The sequence below is a fragment of the Hibiscus syriacus genome, unplaced genomic scaffold (assembly GCF_006381635.1).
Source record: "Hibiscus syriacus cultivar Baekdansim isolate YM2019G1 unplaced genomic scaffold, ASM638163v2 tig00000329_pilon, whole genome shotgun sequence".
NCBI classification, from domain to species: Eukaryota; Viridiplantae; Streptophyta; class Magnoliopsida; order Malvales; family Malvaceae; genus Hibiscus; species Hibiscus syriacus.
Window position 1 is genome coordinate 2062828 of NW_024061782.1, and position 18812 is coordinate 2081639.

The 18812-nt window shown below is 34.7% G+C and overlaps 2 pseudogenes; one reads left to right on the plus strand and one right to left on the minus strand.

Annotated features, from left to right (window-relative positions):
- Window positions 1-620: 620 nt before the first annotated feature.
- Window positions 621-15829, plus strand: LOC120176916 (annotated as a pseudogene).
- Window positions 15830-16272: 443 nt separating this feature from the next.
- Window positions 16273-18345, minus strand: LOC120172915 (annotated as a pseudogene).
- Window positions 18346-18812: the final 467 nt, after the last annotated feature.

An 18812-nucleotide genomic window follows, 5' to 3' on the forward strand; every position in this document is an offset into this window, starting at 1 on the left:
CTCTAAGAATCAAAACCAAATTTAAAACAAAAGAATTAATCAACTTGGAACCAACTTACCTTTGCCATGGAGCTTACGAGAAGAGAAAAGGAAGAAGATAAAACAATCTCCAGAATTTTCTTTCCTTTTCTCTATTACACGTGTTGCTCTCCTATATAAAGGGAGAAAAAATCCTTCCTTAGAAAAACCATTTTACCCTTATTACTTTCAAACTTTGTTATTAAATCCAACATCAACACTTTTCATTTAACTCCCTAAACTTTTAATCTTTTCTGAGTGGTCACTAAATTTTAGAATCTTTAATTTAGACACTAACCCCGATTTAAGATAGTACATACCCTTAACCTATTAAAAATGTCACCTGGCATATTTTTTAATATTAAAATGATTTTTGAAATAAGAAATTATTTTGTTCCAGTTTAGTGCCTAACATTTATTTCGTTCCAATTTGGTGTCTAACGTTCTTTCCCTCTCTTCTCTTTCTCCACCCAAGAACCTTAAATTAAATTCAAGAACCCACTGTTCTTTCTTCTTCCTTTGTTCCACTCCACACTCAAGAACCCCCCCCATTTGAGGCAGCTTTTGCCTTGTTCTTCTGGTTCAGAATTGATGTTTTTGTTATGGGTATTATCCCTTATTTCCATTTCTTCTTCATTTGTCTGTTAATTTCATTGGCGAGGTCTAAGGGTTAATAATAAGTGGAATGAATTAGTTATGTGAGAATTGTGATGAGTTTGAAATAATTGGAAATGACAAGATTGAATATTTTCAACTCGTTTTCTTTGGTTTCATTTCCTTATTTGTCTGCAACAATATTAAAAAGATGAAGAATAACTTCGTTGGCAAAACCCAGACGACGACGATGAATAAATTCAGGAGAAATCGTGCATGATTTTGAGTGTTGGGTCGTCATTGTGTTGAGTTAAGATCAAAGGAGTGGAACAATAGAAGAAGATGAAGAATAGTGGGTTCTTGAATTCAATTTAGGGTTCTTGAGTGGAGAAGGGAAAGAGAAGGAAAGAAATGTTGGCACCAACTGGAACGAAATAATTACTTGTTTTAGAAATCATTTTTTAATATTAAAAAATATGCCAGGTGACATTTTTAATGGTTAACGACCAAACTTAACGGTTCGTCAAGGAATGAAACATTAGGCAACAAACTGAATGAATAAACGTTAGGCACTAAACTGGAAAAACGGGCATAAATTGGACACCTTTTGTATATTTAAGCCTAAATAAAAATAAACATAACATGTAATCAGAATGTAAATACACGTAAACTATGAGGGAGTTAAGAGAGATTAGACCTAAAATTTTACGTATACAACATATTTTTTTGACATAATGCAAACAAATACCCATAACATTTGACATTATTGTCAAATTTACCCGTATTGTTTTTTTGGAATATTTAACTCCAAAACGTTTCATTTTGGGTCAAAACAACCTTCGTTGGATGGAAATCGTTAGTCAACTAATGATCAACGCATGGTGAAACAAGAACGTGGACCCAGATGTTGATGTCCAAACGTTTCATTTTGGGTCAAAAACAACCTTCGTTGGATGAAAATCGTTAGTCAACTAATGATCAACGCATGGTGCTAATCAAACAAGAACACGTGGACCCAGATGTTGATGTGGAGTGTCCAAGTCATGATAAATGATGATGTGTGTAACACCCTCAACCCGTATCCGACCCGGATACAAGTCTGAGGTGTCACATTGACTTTTCTAACTTTAAACTTTTAACGAAAACCAATGAAATTTAAAACTTTTATTAAATAACATTGTCACTGTACACGAGTTAACCAAACAAGACAAAATCAGAGCATTTGTAACTACCACTTTTCTTACATGCCAACACACTAATACAACAAAATACCTATTGTGACTTTACTTCTGATCTGATCACTGAGTAGAGATAGGTTGATCTGCAAATTCCTATTCTTGATTCTCCTGCTCTTCGAAACCTACGTGTAAAAACACTTACACGCTAAGTCATAGACTTAGTGAGGCATAATTACATAATAAAGATTACTAAAATATAAACAGGTCATCTACTATCCGAACACAATTATACTCATACCATCATGTATTATACCATATGAGCCAATATAAATCATAATAATACCATATTAAGATACAATTATACATCCTCGTTATATCTTATTTAAGCCCATATACACTATTGAGAACCCAAGGTATACGAGTATTATGAGGTTGTGCACACGTATTCTGTCACCACAGCTCAATGAATATTCTGAAGGACCTATCAAGAGGTCATAAAGATCCTCGATAACTATCCAAAGGTCATACAGATCCTCGGTAACTATCCAGAGGTCATAAAGATCCTCGGTAACTATCCAGAGGTCATAAAGATCCTCGGTAACTATCCAGAGGTCATAAAGATCCTCGGTAACTATCCAGAGGTCATAAAGATCCTCGGTAACTATCCAGAGGTCATAAAGATCCTTGGTAACTATCCATAGGTCCCAAAGAACCTAGGTAAACTATCCATATATTCCTTAGAACATAGGTATAATGTCCATATGTCTCAAAAGACATAGGTAGTTCTTTGACTCTTGGCATGCCAACTATACTTACAGTTCTCATAACTCATATCATGGGCATTGTCTTTCACCTTATTACATATTCACATATCATATCACATTTTCTTTTTCTATAGCTCTTTATCACATGTTCATATGATCATCTTATTACCTATACCTTTTCATATAACCATTACATACATACATGTCATCATTTATGTTTTTATCATACTCCTATAGTATTATCATTCATCTCTTGTTCATTTTTCATCCAATAACTTATATAAATGTATATATATCACGTATACTAGTTCCTAGGTCCCATCACACTAGCATATTTCCATATTCTTTCTTATGTCCTTTCCATACTTCTTATTTTATATTCTTATGAAATCATATTGGTCATTTTAACTATTTCACATATTTAACACATTTATCTACCTATTTACACAACTCATATAATATATATATATATATATATATATATACTGTAACATGTCAATAAATATGCTCATTCATACATATAAACCATAACAAACACATCACACACACTTCATATACCTAATATAGATATCTCGTAACTCATTCAATCCCATATGACACATACCTTCATATATAAGCTCTAATCTGGAAAAATAGACTTACCACAATCTGCATAGTATATCCCATAAGGCATATGGTATGAATTCATATCATATTTAATAATATTTAATGAATCATGTATCAAGATATTAAATCTAGACTTATCGCAAGTCTAAAACTGAATATACTAACATAATCATGTTATGCACATGCACTCACCTTAGCCTTGTTTGAATTGAATCAATTCTAACCCGTCGATTACTTTGAAGCAAAGTCACGTTCAATATCTACATAAGCATGATTTTCAAGATGATTATCAGATGCCTAAGTCTTGAAATTAACCTCTAATAGCCTACCAATTTAAGAGATTAATAGTTAGTCTCTCTTCTTTCTTCTTCTTCTTCTTTTTTCATCATGGGGGAATCGGTTCCCCCCCCCTGGGGGTATTGATTCCCCTCTAGCATTCTGGAATTCATATTCGTTTGAGGGGGAATCGATTCCCCTTGAATGGGTACCGATTCCCCTAGCCCAGAAATCCCATTTTGAGCTCGAAAATCACCTTATTTCAGCTTAAACCTTCCTATTTCACTTCCTTTAATACTCCTAACTTTAATACACATACTTAAACTTATTTCTATTCACTAATCACTTCTTTAACTTCAAATCTAGTCATTCCTATGTAATTGCAAAAATTATACTAGTTTTGCAACATGTTCAAATTCCTATTCTAACACTTCCTATCCCTTAATTAACTTGATGATAAGTCAAATTCAACTTTCAATTCTCAATATAAACTTTATTTCGATATTTCATTCAAAAACTTCAAATCTTTAAATCCTTATAAACTCTTCATTTTGTTGTTTTAAAGCAAATTAATCTTTCCTTAATCTTACTTAGCATCTAATAATCAAAACTAAACTTAAATTTCAGCACATAATCAGCTCAAGTGAAAACTCACCTTTGCTTGGCTTCACACGTGAAGAAGAAGAAGAAAATGAAGGGAACCTCTGGAAACCTCTAAGCTTTGTTTCCTTCCTTCCACGTGTATCTATATATCATATTATTATTATTATATTTTTTCTTTCTTTACAAATGACCATACTATCCTTTCATTCCTCATTCTTTTCAATTTGATCTTACACCTCATTTCTCATATAAGTCTTTAAACCACTCAATTATTCTAATTTACATCACCAAATTTTGGAAACCTTACAATTTAGTCACTGACCCGGTATTGAGGATGTTACAAATCTCTCCTCCTTTTAAGAAAATTCATCCTCGAATTTCCATTACACATATCGATAGTAACATATCTTGTTTACTTTAGCACTGTACCTTAATGGAATTATCACTACACTATTTCTAAAAAAATGACTTCTAACTAAATTCTCAATTCTCTTACCCATTCTCTACTCTTATATGGTTATACAAGCTCATATCAACTAATATCATAAAGCATTTACTGTACAATAGAAGATACCTGCTATTATCTCTGGATCCTCATTGTCTTCACTGATATTGAGATTATATACTCTAGCCGTAGAGCGCATTTCCTGTTGAGTAGAAAATTCTGTCTGACTTCTTCCTCTACCTCTACCCCGTCCTCTCTGGGATATCGAAGCAGATCGCTCCGACTGCACAGGCTTTCCTGTCCCCGGTGGACAATCTCTCATGAAATGTCCTATTTCCCCACATCGAAAACAGGCTCCAGATTCAACTCTACATGCCCCACCATGATATCTCTCACAAATCTGACAGTGTCTCTGTTGTGCTCTTCCATCACCAGACTTTCCTAATTGAGTCTGTCTAGCTCTCATCTGATTTGATCCTCTAGCAGAGGATACCACTGATTCAGACCTTACTTGGTATTGGAACACAAAATCTCTACCTCTCTTGGGTGGTACAGAGCTCGACGAAGCCCCCGTTCTTTTAGAAGATTGAGCTTTCTGATCCCCAAACCGCTCGTTCTGAGCTCTTTCTAGAGCTTTAGCACGATTTACTACTTCCTGAAACGAGGACAAGTTCAAAACAATCAACATCTCTTTTAGCCTTGGTCGTAGTCCTTCAACAAACCACTCACATGCTTCTTTCTCTGTCCGAATCAATTCGGCCGCAAATCGACTTAACTTGTTGAATTCACACTCATATTCATACACTATGCGATTCAGCTGTTTCAAATTCAAGAATTCTTGCTTCATTTCCCTGATGAACTGATCTCCTATATACTTGTGCTTAAACTCTTCTAAAAAATAAATACCATGTTTTCTGATCATTTGGCATCCTATGAATAACATTCGTCCACCAGATTCTCGCTTGCCCACGGAGCAAAGAGACCATCCCATCTAGTTTCTCCATATCAGAGCAGTGGAGTCCCTCCCATGATCTTTACATCATTAAGCCAAAGGTCCGCAACAACGGACCTTCTTCGGCTTCACCTTTGAACTCTGGAGCTCCCAATCCTTTAACTCTTTGGCTATATTAATCCTCTGCGTTGAGGATGCAGGAGTTTGGAAACGTGTCAAATAGTGCCCAACGTCCTGAAAAATACATTTGATCTGTACAGGCACTCCAGAGGGTGCCTGTCCTTCACCTTGCCTGGCCAGGGCAGGTGAATTACTACTTTCAGCTAATCTATCATCTCTCGCTTCACCCCGAGAGCTATCTTGTCCGGACATCTAATAAGAGATAACCAATATTTCTATCAGCTAAACAACATACTCATTATTCGTATCAGATCAGAAGTTCTTACTACGTGTTGGCATGAACACTTTTTTAAGACACTATGGACTCCAGTTTATGAGAGAATCGACTAAACCGTAGCTCTGATACCATAAATGTAACACCTCAACCCGTATCCGACCCGGATACAAGTCTGAGGTGTCACATTGACTTTTCTAACTTTAAACTTTTAACGAAACCAATGAAATTTAAAACTTTTATTAAATAACATTGTCACTGTACACGAGTTAACCAAAACAAGACAAACTAATCAGCATTTGTAACTACCACTTTTCTTACATGCCAACACACTACATACAACAAATACCTATTGTGACTTTACTTCTGATCTGATCACTGAGTAGAGATAGGTTGATCTGCAAATCCTATTCTTGATCTTGCTCTTCGAAACCTACGTGTAAAAACACTACACGCTAAGTCTAGACTTAGTGAGGCATAATTACATAATAAAGAATTACTAAAATATAAACAGGTCATCTACTATCCGAACACAATTATACTATCATACCATCATGTATTATACCATATATGAGCCAATATAAATCATAATAATACCATATTAAGATACAATTATATACATCCTCGTTATATCTTATTTAAGCCCATATACACTATTGAGAACCCAAGGTATACGAGTATTATGAAGTTGTGCACACGTATTCTGTCACCACAGCTCAATGAATATTCCGAAGGACCTATCCAGAGGTCATAAAGATTCTCGATAACTATCCAAAGGTCATACAGATCCTTGGTAACTATCCAGAGGTCATAAAGATCCTCGGTAACTATCCAGAGGTCATAAAGATCCTCGGTAACTATCCAGAGGTCATAAAGATCCTCGGTAACTATCCAGAGGTCATAAAGATCCTCGGTAACTATCCAGAGGTCATAAAGATCCTCGGTAACTATCATAGGTCCCGAAGAACCTAGGTAAACTATCCATATGTTCCTTAGAACATATGTATACTGTCCATATGTCTCAAAAGACATAGGTAGTTCTTTGACTCTTGGCATGCCAACTATACTTACAGTTCTCATAACTCATATCATGGGCATTGTCTTTCACCTTATTACATATTCACATATCATATCACATTTTCTTTTTCTATAGCTCTTTATCACCTGTTCATATGATCATCTTATTACCTATACCTTTTCATATAACCATTACATACATACATGTCATCATTTATGTTTTTATCATACTCCTATAGTATATCATTCATCTCTGTTCATTTTTCATCCAATAACTTATAAATGTATATATACACGTATACTAGTTCCTAGGTCCCATCACACTAGCTATTTCCATATTCTTTCTTAGTCCTTTCCATACTTCTTATTTCATATTCTTATGAAATCATATTGGTCATTTTAACTATTTCACATATTAACACATTTATCTACCTATTACACAACTCATATAATATATATATATACTGTAACATGTCAATAAATATCATTCATACATATAAACATAACAAAACACATCACACACACTTCATATACCTAATATAGATATCGTAACTCATTCAATCCCATATGACACATACCTTCATATATAAGCTCTAATCTGGAAAAATAGACTTACCACAATCTGCATAGTATATCCCATAAGGCATATGGTATGAATTCATATCATATTTAATAATATTGAATGAATAATGTATCAAGATATTAAATCTAGACTTATCGCAAGTCTAAAACTGAATATACTAACATAATCATGTTATGCACATGCACTCACCTTAGCCTTGTTTGAATTGAATCAATTCTAACCCGTCGATTACTTTGAAGCAAAGTCACGTTCAATATCTACATAAGCATGATTTTCAAGATGATTATCAGATGCCTAAGTCTTGAAATTAACCTCTAATAGCCTACCAATTTAAGAGATTAATAGTTTGTCTCTCTTCTTTCTTCTTCTTCTTTTTTCATCATGGGGGAATCGGTTCCCCCCTGGGGTTATCGATTCCCCTCTAGCATTCTGGAATTCATATTCGTTTGAGGGGGAATCGATTCCCCTTGAATGGGTACCGATTCCTCTAGCCCAGAAATCCCATTTTGAGCTCGAAAATCACCTTATTTCAGCTTAAACCTTCCTATTTCACTTCCTTTAATACTCCTAACTTTAATGCACATACTTAAACTTATTTCTATTCACTAATCACTTCTTTAACTTCAAATCTAGTCATTCCTATGTAATTGCAAAAATTATACTAGTTTTGCAACATGTTCAAATTCCTATTCTAACACTTCCTATCCCTTAATTAACTTGATGATAAGTCAAATTCAACTTTCAATTCTCAATATAAACTTTATTTCGATATTTCATTCAAAAACTTCAAATCTTTAAATCCTCATAAACTCTTCATTTTTGTTGTTTTAAAGCAAATTAATCTTTCCTTAATCTTACTTAGCATCTAATAATCAAAACTAAACTTAAATTTCAGCACATAATCAGCTCAAGTGAAAACTCACCTTTGCTTGGCTTCACACGTGAAGAAGAAGAAGAAAAAGAAGGGAACTCTGGAAACCTCTAAGCTTTGTTTCCTTCCTTCCACGTGTATCTATATATATCATATATTATTATTATATTTTTTTCTTTTCTTTACAAATGACCATACTATCCTTTCATTCCTCATTCTTTTCAATTTGATCTTACACCTCATTTCTCATATAAGTCTTTAAACCACTCAATTATTCTAATTTACATCACCAAATTTTGGAAACCTTACAATTTAGTCACTAACCCGGTATTGAGGATGTTACAATGTGACATTGTCATGTCAGAATTTTAAATAAAAATTAAAATATTATTCTTAATATTTATATATGTTTTTGTCCAAAGAGAGATGATGACATGTGTCAACACCATTTTGGTTTTAATTTAAAACTAATCAATCATGCTTTTATGGGGCGTTGAACCTGAGCAAAATGCTTGGAACCCCCATTACCTAACCACCAAGCCAAAATTTTCATTTGATTAATTTTTGCATTACAAAATATTTAACATATACGCTATATATCTCACACATTTTATCAAACACCTTCTTCATCCCCTCTTTACATGCAAACCAAAAGCCATTAACAAGAGATGGTGCAGTTTCCTTCATCAACGATTGAGACTCCTCTTTTTTACAGATACCCCTATCAGATTCTTCGATCAAAGGCTTAGAATCCTGTATCAAACTGCTCTTCACTTCATTCATTGGTTCAGCCTGATCTAACTCTGATGAAGTTGACCCGGCATGAGAATAATTCATCAATTATTCAGCCACAGATCCAATGTTCTTCTCAAAATTGGGAGAGGTAGCTTCAATTTTAACAGGTTGATAGATTTCAACCTTAGTTGTAGTAGACGAAATGGAATTGTTCATTACATGGAAAATATGAGGCGGAGCTATATGCGTAGTTTCATCCTCGTACTTTATTGGTCTTGGTCTTTTCCTCTTTGGAGCTGCAAAAACAATACAAAAAGAACAATACCCAAATTAAAATCCATCACCCAAATGCTCAAAAAGGTACTGTAACATCCGCAATACCGGGTTAGTGACTAAATTGAAAAGTTTCAGAATTTGGTGATCAATTTAGGAAAAATTGAAAAGTTTAGGGATTTAAAGTGTAATATTTTGATAGTGGATTAATGGTAATTATGGAAGAATTTAAAGGGTATTATGGTCTTTTTATGTAAAAGATATTTATCTTTTATTTAAAGAGAGAAGCTTATGAGTGAGGAAGTATCTGGAAAGCTTCATTCTTCTTCTTTCTTCTTCCCGTTGGTTTACTTCATAAGGGTGAGTTTAATTTCAGCTTCTTAATTCTTGAATTATAAATTAGTTTTGATTCTTTGGGTATTAAATAAGCTTAAGGAAAGCTTACATGGGATTTAAACAATAAGATAAAGGAATTAAGAAGGAATTGTAATATGAGTTTTAAGATGAAATTTTGATATGATATGGTTGTTGAAGTTTTATGAATGAATTTGACTTGTCATCAATCTAATTAAGAAGTATGAAGTGTTAGAATTGGAATTAGAACACATTGAAAATTTAGTGTGATTCTTGAATGCCATGTAAATGATGAAATTTTGGATTTAAAGAAGTGATTATGGAATAGAAATGAGTTTAAATATGTGTATGGAAGTTAGGAATATTAAAGGAAGTAAAATATGAAGGTTTAAGCTGAAATGAAGTGAATTTCGAGCTCAAAAATATGATTTCTGGGCAAGGGGAATCGGTACCCATTCAAGGGGAACCGATACCCCTTCAAACGAACAAAATTTCCAGAATGTCATGAGGGAATCGATACCCCCATAGTAGGGAACCGATTCCCCCTAAAGGAAAAATGTGCATATTGGTTTAATAAGTTCGTTTAAGTTGCTAGTATCCAATTACAAGGTGTAGGTATCTAATAAATGTCTTAAAATGTATAATTATGTAGATTCAGAGCCTAAACGAGTTCCGAAATCATTGACAAGTAAGATCGATAAAAAGGGAAGATAAGAGATTGGAATGGACTAGTGAGGCCAGGTGAGTGCAATTTAAATTGTACTTATGTGATTGATCAAACATTGGCTTGCGATGAGTCAATGATAGAGTTACTATGGTAAGAGGTAAATTATATAATGTTATGTGATTACTATGTGTGCATTAGTACATAGAAATGGATGTATGTTTATATGTTACATGATTTACATGTTTACATGAAAATGCAACATATGATATTAGATATGTTCTTACACATACATTTGATATGTGATAGAAGAGAAGGAACATATGATTATGATATCAAGGATTACACGTACATGTGATACGTGACTGCAAAGGAAAGATATGTGTTTATAAGAGAAAGAATATGAATAAGTAATGTGAACGGTCATAAATGATAATGCCCATGTTATGTGATATGAGAACTAGGGGTATAGTTGGCATGCCAAGGGTCGAGGGTTACCTATGTTCTTCGGGACATATGGACTGTTTACCTATGTTCTTCGGGACATATGGACTGTTTACCTATGTTCTTCGGGACATATGGACTGTTTACCTATGTTCTTCGGGACATAGGACTGTTTACCTAGGTTCTTCGGAATCTATGGACTGGTCCTTCGGGACATTGATCGAGCTGTGGTGACAGCATATGTGTGCACAACCTCAATGTACTCACATACCTTAAGTTCTCACTAGTGTGCATGGGCTAATAAAGTGATTAAACAAGCATACTGAATGTGATATGTATACGATGGGTTTATAAGTGGTTTGAGATGTGTTACATGAACCATATGATGTTATGTGTGTTTCTTAATGATAATGATGGTATATGTTTATGTATGATTTATGTTATATGAAATATTATATGTTTTATATGCCTCACTAAGTCTTCGACTTAGCGTGTGATTGTTTCACACGTAGGTTTCGAGAACAGTAAAGAGTAATGCGGAGCAAGACATGTCAGTTTTCCTTACCAAATGTCAGATCAGAAAATATATGTACTGTATATAGAGTGTAGTTGGCATGTAGTCTAAAGACATAAATTGTATGAACTCTGATATATATTTTGTAAACGTTTTGAATAAGTTAAATGTTATCAAAGTTTTTAAATTACTCACTATTTTATACGAATAAATGTTTGAAAAGTCAATGTGACACTTCGGACTCGTATCCGGATCGGATACGGGTTGGGGGTGTTACAAGTACAACAAGCTTCTATTTCTTATAATCTAAAAGTTACTAACCAATTGCAGGCATAGGAGTAGTGGAAGAGTTAGAATTTGAAGGTAAAATGGAACTTGTGTTTATTAACTTCTCTTGAATCATTCCCATTTATGTCTTGCTTCGATGGGACTTGTGCCTGCCTCATCAAACCATATAAAACCTCGATAATCTCCATCTCAATCTCTTCTTGAGCTGAAGATGAGGATTTCGACGAAGATTTGGGTGGTCTTTGCTTTGCTCCGTCAGTAATTTGAAAAAAAAAACAGGAACAAACAATTTAACAAGAAAACTGACCATATTCTTCCTCACAGAAGCATTGGAAGAAGATGGAGAGGCAGAAGCCGGCGACGGTGATGCTAGCATCCCAGTTACATCTGTTCTCACCGGCGAAGTCGAAGCTTGACGGTGAATATGTTCTCCGCCAACTACACCAACACCACCAGCACTTGATGCCCATTCATGAGACCTTTTAGTTGAAGCTGTAAAAAAAGAAAAACACAACAAATCAGTGACTACAGAAGTAGAATATGCTAACAAAAAAGACAGAATATACTCTTTCAGTGTGATGTTATGTGTAAAATCACGTAGTTAAGAGAGAAGGAAAATGTATGTAAAGAGGGGATGAAGAAGGTGTTTAATAAAATGTGTGAAAGAAATAACGTATATGTTAAATATTTTCTAATACAAAAGATAAATAAATGAAAGATTTAGCTTGGTGGTTAAGTGAGGGGGGTTTCAAACATTTGTCTTAGGTTCAACTTCTCATAAAAGTATATTTTGCTTGATTTAAATTTAAATCAATATGTTATTGACACGTGTCATCATCTCATTAGATAAAAAATATTAAATAAAAATATATACATTTTAAGAATAATATTTTAATTTTTATTTAAAAATCTGATGTGGCATTGCCACGTCATCATCTATTATGACTTGGACACGTCATATAAGCATCTGGGTCCACGTGTTTTTGTTTGGTCAGCATTATACGGTGACAGTTAATTGACTAACGATTTTTATCTAATGAATTTTTTTAATTTATAATAAAACGTTTGGAGTTAAATGTTTAAAAAAAATAATACAGATAAATTTAACAAATGTTAAGGATATTTGTTTACATTATGCCTATTTTTTTTATATATTTCAAGTAAGTCTTCTAACCATAGCCTCATTTCATTTTCTATGTTATGGTTTCTCTCTAACCCTTTCTTTTCCCTCGCCAGCCATGAGCTCTCAAGAACCCAAGAGCACGGTTCCATCGTAAATCAATGTTGATCCCCCGTCCCGACCACCAACAAAGATGGTCGGAGAATCGAAACCTACCCCTAAAATCGAAGGCCAAAGCCTTTAATCAGAGCCTCCAAAGACTCCTAAAACGCCTTAGACCTTTCGGCTTTCAAACTTTGACGAACCCTTAGCGAAAACCAAACCTTATTTCAACCTAGAATCATCTCCGTCTCACCCAAATCCTAAAACAGATCCCTCAAAAGGAATATGAAAGCACAAAATCACTACAAAAGTTCCCTGACTTTTGATTTCCTGACGACTTTTTTGCTTTGATGGACCGCCTAAATGACTCAGGTAAACTGACTCTACCCTTTTTCTCTTTCTTTTTACCTCGAAACACGACACATATACACAAAAAACTTACTGGAAAAATGGAAAAGGTCAAGAATACCTTAAAAAAATGCTTTTGTTTTTGTATTGCTCTTGATATTTTTTTGTGTGATTTATTTTGAGTTACCACTCCTTACAATTGTTGATTTTGGGTTTTATATTACCAATTGCAGGGGTTCATTTGTAAAAACTAAAGAAAAGGAAAAAAATCTCTGATCTTTTTGTCCTTTTAGTTTATGTTGTTGTATGGGTCTGATTTGGTGAGAATCGTCATGGCTTTATCAAGGGCTGGGAGAGGCTCCCGACAACCGTGTGGTCCTCTAGTGTGGAGAAGGCCCTGCCACTGGCATGGTTATGCCAGAGGAGACATGGCAGAGCTTACACGAGTCTTCATTATGTTATAATCATCACAGCATAAATAGGGCATCTGAATCCTTGTGGGGACCAAAACTGGAACGCGTCGTGTTTGGAGATGACACAGACAGCGTATGGAAAGCTTGAGAGGTCAAACGTGCATCAGACGCTTTAGCAGGTCAACGGTTGATCTTCGTGGGAGCATATGGATCGTTGGATCAACGTTCTAATCCAAGGGTTGAGGTTTTTCTAAGGCGATGACAGCTAGGGTTCCACAAACCCTAACTTTTGTGCATTTGATCAAGACGGTTGATCGAAAGACGATTTAAAGGTCCAAAACGGGCTACGTGAATACTCACATAAGGCAATGAAACCCTAAATAACACATTTGACCTGGACCATAAACGGGGTCCAAATCTCACAGTTCCTATTATGTGGCGCTGGGTAACCCAAATTACTTCATGGATAAACAAATGTGGACTGTTGGATCAATATTTAGATCCAACGGCTAGAGATGGACGGTGCTGAAGCTAAAGGTAAAACCCTAGCCGCTTGGGTTTGGATCAGTACGCCTGAGCCTCCTCTGTTGGGTCTGTTTGCTTGGGCATCTTCGGATGGGCTGTTAAATATATATTTTTTTGTCCCTGTTGGGTTTTGCTACTTGTAATAATACTCTCTTTCTCACACGCCCTCACACATACATGTGAAATATTTTTTTTTTCAAATATAGTATATATTTATTTTGGAATTAAAAAGATAAATATTAAAAGGTTTCTTTAATCAAAACATTAATTTTGAAAATTGCTTGATTGTTTGATTCTTATTAATGCTTCATTAGGTAAAATTTTTAATGTTCACAATGTGAGATCTCTATAAATAATGTGTAAACCTACTAGGTGAAACATAATTTAAAACAATTCAAAAAAAATTTCTTTTCTTCTCCTCTAGTTTTTTTGGTGGTAAACGAAGGTAAGAAATATTTCTTGATCTTTGCAGCAGTGCAATTGTAGCTGAACAGACGACCAACGATCTCAAGCATCATGGGAGTGATTGAAAATCTATCTTAAGGAAACTGCGTAGTTGCAGACCTCAACTTGGTTCCTAATTGGTTGTTCTGTAAAAAACGTGTATTTATTTTTATACTATTCCTTTTAATTATTTAAATACGATTTTCTTATTTATTTTATCATCTCATATTGTTATACTTTTAACAGTCATGATGCAGGATTCTATTTAACAAAATACTAATTGGTCGTCCGAAGGTATATTTATCTGGTTCAGTGTCTTATCACCCTCTGTGTACACTCCACTTTCATTTGCAGGGATGAGTTGGTAGAAAAAGGGAATGCTTGTCTCTCGTCTGTTTGGTCCGAAACCTGGACCGCTACGAAAGCTGTAACAAAAGTTCCAACTTTTCAGATAATCGTCTTGCAGGGAGTTGTTGGTTCTTTACCATGGACTGCCATGGTGTTCTTCACCATGTGGTTTGCACTAATTGGTAAGTACATTCACAAACTCTTACAGCAATTGTTCATTATCTTAGAAGACAAATTATTGGTTTAGTGCCTTGATATTTGATACCAGCGGGGTTTTATTTCTTTTCTTTTTCCTCGGGTTTTGATCATAATTCTACAGAAGCACTTTTAAGTGTTTTGGCTATCGGATGTGCAATGGGATCCCTTTCTTGTTGGGATAATAGCAGACAAACTGTCACAAGGTTATCCTCACACTGGCCGTATCATGTGTACACAATTCAGCGCTTTCATGGGCATCCCATTCTCAGCGTTCCTTCTTAAAGCAATCCCAAAGTCAACGAGCAGCCATCACCTTTGCTGTCACCCAGTTTTTGATGGGCTCAACCATCAGTTGGAATGCTATGGCCGCAAACGGTCCTATGTTTGCCGAAGTCGTCCCTTCAAAACATCGGACCATGATCCATGTGTTCAATCGTGCCTTCGAAGGATCATTATCTTTTTTTGCTGCTCCCTTGGTAGGTATCCTGTCGAAGAAGATGTTCGGTTATTATTTGAAATCCATTGATCCAATCAACGGTTCTCCACATGAGGCGTTTGCATTGTCTAGAGGACTGCTATCTATGATGGCAATTGCTTTTGGTTTGTATTGTTTGTGTTACACGCCATTGTACTAACTCTTCAAGTAAGACCGCACAGATGCTCCATTGGCCGCTTTGAAAGAGCAAGAGATGATTTGAGTGAATACTTGGTTATATTTTGAGAGCTTAATTCACAATATCTTTTCACTATGTGGATGCATGTACCATCTTTACCATGGCTGCATCTCCCTCATGAAACTAAATGAACTTGTGAATTCATTATCGTACATTGATATCATATAACTGTAGAACCATTGTTGTTTTATCAAAAAACCATATGGGTTGATGAGTATCTATACATATTTTATACATACAATAATGGGACATTTGACTTGATATCATTGGTATCTTGAAAGCTAATAAGCATAATTAAGCAACCTAAGAAGAGCATGAAGTTGTAATATCATAACCGAAGGAATATCCATAATAAAGGTTTCATTTCTTGACAGTTCCAGAGATGATCTAATTCCATAGATGTAACTAAGGAATCGTTTCAATTATGGGAATGATGGATGTTCAACAAGCATATCGGAGATCTAATATGCTTGCACTGCAAAGCAAAAATAGATGAAAGAAACAAAGATAACGTCTTCATTTTCAGAGAGAATCTCATAATAAGTGCATTAAATTCAGTCGATAGACTCTATCCTAGTTCCACATTAAAATGATATATGCCACATAAACATACAACATCATTAGGAAAACTACAGTGAAACGTTGAAGGAAGTTTATCTGGTTGGTCTTTAAGGAACACCGAGAAAACAAAGCGGACGAAAGAAGGTAATTTTCAGAAAAGTTATACAACCCGCAGAAACTCAAGTGTGGATGACGTGTGCATTTGCAGTTTCAGATACCTTGCCAAAGCTAGATACAACGGGCAAAAAGTTTTGACCAACATACCCACCAGAGATAGCCCTCCTCACATTAGATTCAAACATCTTTGGGTTATCCCTCAACACTGCAGCAGCTTCATGGTTGAGGGGATCCTCATAATTTGGTTCCTGCACAGACAAATTCGAAGATTCAGTTATCAGATAGCTGTAAATTCATAGAATTCGTGTAGAAAATACACTATGCATTACCGTGAAAAGATGATACAATCCATAGATTACAGTATTTATATTGAGCACCGGTTTCCAGTCTTCACGTAGGATGTTGAGGCAAACATTTCCTTCCAAATCAATATTTGGATGGTAGACCTAGAATTGGAGTAAAACATGATACAAGCCAGATAATATATGAATTAGGCAAAGGAACAGATGATTTAGAAGAAAATAAGATGAGCCAGCTTACCTTGGTCTGGCACTTAACTTTGGGTGCCTCATGCGGATAGATGGGAGAAACTTGAAATGAGAACAAAAATGTGCCACCGCTGTAACAATAGCAGCCAATCAGTCGAACACTTGTTGGCATTATTAATAACAGAAAACGAATGTATAACAACAATATGAAAAAATAAGCTCGTCTTTCCCAGTAATTAAGAACTTTAACCAAAAGTTTTATCCAACAGAGTAAAAGACGACTCATTTCAAATAAGAGGCACGAAAGAAATTCCGTACAAATAATATCCTTCATCGGTCGAATTGAAACCTCAAAATTCATCAGGTTATCCTTTCCATTAGGGAATGTTATAGCACAAGATTCGGGTAGGTTCAGCTCAGAAATATCTGCATGTAGAGAGTCAAAATAAAGCATGAGAAACACATTTGGACCAAACACAGATCCTCTTAAGCCAGTAGATCCAATACTAAAACAACATAAACTTAAATAAATAAAGCAAAAGAAAATCAGCAAGAAAACATTAAAAGCAACTAATCATGATTTGTAAAGAAAAATTACCTTAAAGGAATATAAACAACTCAATTCACTAAACAAGAGAAACAAACCTTTGTGCAAACGCAATTCTCCTGGACTTTGCTTTTTGATAGGAGCTCCCCCATTTGCATTTTCAGCAAGTTCTCTCTGCTTTTCCTTTACTTTAAACAGACGAATCATAGCTGCTGCATATATATTAAAATTCAAAGAAACCCCATTGATTCCCATAGCTTAATAACAAATTTTAGTCCTAAAGCATTAAAAAAACACTTGTTCATAAAAAACCCTAACTGAAAAATCCAGCCCTTATTATCAAATTCAATTCCCATACTTTCGAGCTGTACACAAAAAGAAATCGATTTTCTTCAAATAATAAAAAGATCACTGTTTTAAGCTATTTGACAAGACCAATTAAATCTAGTTAAAACAAAGCACAAAGTTGAATAACAAAAATAGATTCAGAATCAAACTAATTCTAGCAGAGAATAATTCAAGAGAAGCTAACAGCAAAAAATATACTTAGATCGTTACGGAGTAGAAAATTAATCTGATTTATGCAAATAAATCTGGCAAAAGACTTTCAGGAATCAAGAGCGATTAGAAGGGCAAGTGGAAGAAAAGTTAGAGTAAGAGTGTGCTGGTTTTATTAGACTGTCCCAAACCTGTTCGATGAAAAGCCGAAGAAAGGAAAGAAGGGATTTTTTTCTCCCTCGAAACAGAAACAGAAACAGAAACAGAAACAAAATGGAAATTGATGAAGAATAAAGGGACAAAAGGAGGATATTTGGATATGGATGCCCAAATGAAAGTAGAGGAAAGAGAGAAAAGAAATGACACGAAAGCTCGACCCACCTTTTTTTCGGCCTTTTGTTTTAATCAAACAATCTGCTTCCAAATTCAACGACCTATCACCTATAATTCGTCGGCTGAATTATACAAATAGTTTGTGCAGGATTAATATAAAGATAAGTGCTTAAAGTATTGTTTTCTTAGTTGGGTATTTTTTTTCAATTTAGGTATTTAATGTTTTAAATATTATATTTTGGATAAAATATATAAATAGTCTCCAAATGTTTAGAGCATTTGCATTTTGGTGAACCAACTATCAAAACTTATAATACAGTCATCGAACTTTTTAGTTTGTTTTTATTTTGGTCCCTACTGTTACCTCTCGTTAGTTTTTGCTTACGAGACACTTAACCCGGTTAACTCCCCCTTCTTCTTCTTCTTCTTCTTCTTAACTTGTAAAAGAGAATAATAAGATGAGAAAAATGAAGAGTAAGTATATTCCCGCAAAATATAATAATGGGATCAGAAAAATGAAGAG